Source organism: Arachis hypogaea, chromosome 5 (genome assembly GCF_003086295.3).
Source record: "Arachis hypogaea cultivar Tifrunner chromosome 5, arahy.Tifrunner.gnm2.J5K5, whole genome shotgun sequence".
NCBI classification, from domain to species: domain Eukaryota; kingdom Viridiplantae; phylum Streptophyta; class Magnoliopsida; order Fabales; family Fabaceae; genus Arachis; species Arachis hypogaea.
The window spans coordinates 110122444-110127744 of NC_092040.1; positions in this window are offsets into that span (position 1 = coordinate 110122444).

The following is a 5301-nucleotide window of genomic DNA, read 5'->3' on the forward strand; positions in this document are numbered from 1 at the left end:
ATTTCATAAAACAATAGTATATGTCAAGATTTAAATCTTGGACGAACCCCATTCAAACATTTGATGATAGCTCCACCACCACTACCAATACCATATCCTCACGAGGAAGACCCCTTTTAGTGGAGAGATCATGATGACATCAATCCCACCTTGTCATGACGTTTCTTCATTTTTTTTTTCTTTAATCTTAGTGCCCTATTGTTAGCTTTCTCTGTACTTATTATTAATATTATTTTGCTCCAACATTCACTGCCAAACTTATGGAAACATTGGCATTCCATCAGTCATGATGATGAGTAGTCTTAGAATTCATTCTTCCGTCCTTTGCTATGAATTATATTACCTATATTAAGACACAGGTTTCATGCATTTTCTATTTCGTACTATATAAGCTACTCGTAGAGCGAGGTTGATAATAAGGAAAAAAAAAAGCGCGATAATAAAAAACATAAAATTTACAATGATAATTTATTTTTTGTGTTAATAAATATTTGATTTTATTGTTGTGAAAACATTTGATTATTCTACAACAAAAGTTTGATTATTCAATTATAAAAAATTAATTGTTTCGATTATTGATCAATCTGTGTAAAATTTATGTAGTGCTGCACACGGATCGTATTGGATCAGATATAGCCTATAATTCTATCTGATCCGCACTACACTCATTGGATTGGATCGGATACGATATCCACATTTTTTCAAGTTAGATCCGATTTGATATCGGATCGGATGTCGGGTATATTTGCATAATTAAAAAAATTTGTTTTACGGCCCTTTTTGGCTTTAAAAAATTTATTTTTTTCCTGTTTAAGTCTATTTACTCATAAAATATTATCAATAAAAGTTCTTTTAAATAATAAAAGAAAAATAATAACACAAGATCTAAGTTTAATTATTCTAAATTAAAGTACAATATAAAAAATTAAAAACAAGATATAATAAAATTCATAAAACAACACACTAAAATTCATATCACATTAGGATTTACTTTCTTAAACTATGTTATTTATATGAGATGTGCGGATATGCGGATTAGCGGATCAGATCTGCAGATATCACTGTCAAATTCGCAATTTGATCCTACCATAGTGCGGATCCGATCCGATCTGATCCGATGGCTCTACGGATCGGTTAATATCCGTAAAATTTGGATCAGATGCGAATAATTACTGCGGATATACGGATATTATCCGACCCATATGCAGTCCTAAAATTATGTGTTAAATATGTATATACATAAATTAGTAGAGGATGATTTTATAGCTGAATTTTAGTAATTATAGAATATTTTTATCTAAAAAAGATTGATTATGAATCGTGAACAAAAAAGCAAGTAAGAAATGTCATTGTAAATTACTGTCAAAATGCATGTCGAATTATCCTATATCCATGTTATTAATGTCTTGCTATACTATACATGCATGATGGATTCCCGACTAAACTAAATTCACTTCCCAGAGCTCGAATCAAGCAAGAAGTGATGGTCAAACTTGTTTTCGATAATGATTATTCGCTTCTTCCTTTTAGTGATATAAATTATTAATTTGTGTATGTATTTTTTTATCAGTTTAAATTTTTATTTTATGACATAATATGTGAGATTTTATGACTGAAACTTTTAGAATTTAATTTTTGTTGACTAAAAAAAACTTTTAACTTAATAAGAAAAATAAAAAAATTATATAAAAATTCATACAAATCTAAAAAAATTCTTATGTAAAAAAACATATTAAAGATATAAAATTTTTGGTAGATTTTTAGAAATATAAGTATAAAAAATATCTTTATTAATTATTTCTATTGTAATACTTATTTTTCTCATTCACTTTGTATATTTATTTAATAGAATTGCTAGTGGTGAAAAAGATTAATTAAATTGCCTAATAATGTTTTTTAGAAAAGATATATAGTTATTTTAGACCAAATTAAATTTAAAAAACGTAAGATTATTCTAGACAGGAGTGCGTATATCTGATAAGTTTGTTACTAGCAATAGAGAAAAAGTTGTGCAAGCACGACATCTAAATTTAATCAATATGTGAGACAACATTAGTGGACAAGTCTTATTATGTTGGGCTAGTGATTCGTAGCCATATATGTGCCTGCTCTTCCGTACTATAATTGGAATGTGTTCTGAGGTGGTTAACGTCTCAAAAGAAAGGTTATATATACATAATCGCATTTTCGGTCTTGTCTTGTATTTGGTATAGACACGGATAGATATATATACGTGAGCCAATATTGGCACTGCATTTAGTGTTACTTTTTATAAGAGCAAGTATATACTGTACGATTTTTTAATTAGTTAATATTAATCCATTTTAAAATAATAAAAATAATCTAAAAAAATAGTTAATATTGATTGAAAAAAGATTAATTCCCAAATATATGAGTTACACCTAAGATTGTAAACTAGCTTTAGAAACAGAATATAAAAACAGAGAAGTTTGTAAAAGCAATTCTATATTCTCAATCATTAAAAGTATATACTTAGAGCATGAAGGCCTTATATATACACAGCCTTTGGGTTTCATGCATGCAAACACTGATTGCCCTTTACGTAGGTTAACAACAATATAATAGATTCTGGATTTGTTTTTTGACTTTTACGTCAACTACTTTATTTATTCAAGCCCCCACAACCGTGAGCACGCGCAAACTCAAGGCGGTTTCAAACTGTGCTTGAGTTTGTCTCTAAATTTTTCAAATAGAACACTTGATACTAGTTTCGTGAACACGTCCTCAACCTATTTTGAGGTAGGGATGTGAGACACTGCCACTAATTCATGTGTAACTCAATCACACATGAAATGTAAGTCCAGTTCGAAATGTTTGGTGTGATTATATAATAGTGGATCATAAGCAAGATGCGCTGCTGACATATTATCGCAGAAGACTGTGTAACCATGAATCACTTATCGCTCTTGATACCATATGAGAGTTAAGCCTAAGATTGTAAACTAGCTTTAGAAAAATAACGTAGAAACAGAAAGGTTTGTGAAAACAATTCTATATTCTCAATCATCAATTACGTATAGAACATGAAGGTTTATATACGCAGACTTGGTGGGGCTTCATGCATGCAATAAATGCTTACTACCCTTTACGTAGCTTAACAATAACATCAATAACAAATGCTTGATCTGTTTCTTGATGACTACGTCAACTATTCTATTCACACTAGCATCGTTCTTTATACAAATTGTTGCAATAAATTTCGGTCCATTCCGTAGTCATAATTAATACTATTTTTCTTTTGTATTCACATCATTTTCTTTCTTTTATTTGTTTTTTTTAACTAAAAATAATATCAAATATACTCTTATGAATTTAGCTCACTGCTCAAGTATTTAATGTTATCTATCAAGAGAGATAAGGTCACCAGGATCAATGAGTGAGGCTTTTTTTTCCCCTTCTTTCTTCGAGTATTATTTGTTGATTTTGTAGGCTTAGGTAACAATTTTTTGTGGATAAAGATTCCAAAATTTAGGTTACTATAAGAAAAATATTGAATACGGTTGAATTTATCGTTAAAATGAATTAGACAGTATAAATTTTACTGGTAAATGTTTATTGTTGGATTTTTTTTGTTCGACGGTAATTACTGTCAGATTCTGCAACGGATTACCTTAATTATTGGCAGATTTTTCTAACGATATTATTGGCGGCAAAAGATGTTGTTTCACGCAGTGTCCGATTATTTCTATGGTGGATTCGACGGTAATGTCAATTGTAAACTCCACATAATTAATAAATAGTTAGCTAATAAATTAATTATCAATCAAGGAAGTTAGAAAACTAAATTTTAGTAATCTAAAGAGGTAAAAATATTAATAATGCGAATTTTGATACTAATTTTAAAATTTTTAGCTTAAATAAAATTAATAGACCAAACCGATTAGACCAGATCCAAACCAAATTCATGAACTAATATATAAAAGAGGGAGGTCAACTCTTCTTCCCCAAATCCAAAGAGAAACATGCTGAAACAAAAAGGGAGCAAGAACAAAAGAAACCAAACCCTTGTCCTTGAATTTCAATCTCATATAGCTTTCAATCCAAACTTCTGATCGCCGTACCATTTGTGGTTACGCGATCATCACGTTGAGCTCTACAAAATCCACTAAACAAAGTGGTAAGTACCTTGCTATTTCTTACTTAGCCTTCCTCCTTGCAATTTCAAAAATTTAGGTTTTGATTTTGAGAGATTATGTGATTTTAGTGTTTTAGGATTGAATTAGTTTTGGGAACTTGCTGGGTCTTATCCCAAATGACCATGGATAAGGTGAAGAACCACTAACTCTTGTGAATCATTCATAATTATGAACCCTATGTTGATTTTGAGTGATATTATTTCGTATTAGCTTAAGTTGTATGTGTTGGGATCAAATTGATGGTATTAGAGGCTTGAGATTGAACTTTGGGAGCTTAGTTGGTGGTTGGTAAAAAATTGGAGCTTTGAGGCTTGTGAAACGAAATAATTTTGAGGTTTTCGAACATTGGCAAAGGTATGATTTTGGTTTCTCATAGATAATGTGTAATGTAACGTGAAAAATTAGATTAGCTAATTGTAGGATAGGTTGGATTACGTGAACTTGTTAAAATTTAGTGATTTTGGTAAGAAGGGTTGTATTTATTGTGAGCTTGTGATGATTGATATAGAAGAATATTATGAGTTGTGAAGTTGATATATTGTTGAATTGTGTTGTTTTGATTGTGAATTGTTTAGAAGGAAAATAATGAAAATTTAATATTAGTATATCATGGAAGAGTTGGAATGGATATAGAATTGTTTTTTATTCAGTTGGGGTTGTTTTGAGGTGTAATACATTGGTTTTGAAAATGATTTGATTATTAAAAATGATTTGGTATTTGAAAACTTTTTTATTAATGAAAAGGATTTGATATTTGAAAACGGTTTGATTATTGAAAATAATTTGCTATTTAAAAATAGTTGAGAAGGGTTTGAGAATGTTTGAATGGGACCCGATAAGAGTGGCAAAGTTCGAATTTTAGAGGAGATACTGCTAAAATTTTTATAAAAATTGGAGATTTGATTTGAAGTATTATTTAAGAAAACAGTTTGAATTCAAGAATTATATCATTTGATTTCGAATTATTAAGAAAAGAAATGAAGTGTGTTTTAGAGTTTTATTTATTAAGAAAAGTGATTATGAAATGAGTTTGATTATGATTTTGAGTATAATTGATTGTGAATATTATTAAAATATGATTGGCGAGGACGGTGTTCTTATCCTGCTTGCATATTTTTCAGCAAATTTACCTTCAGCTCTTACT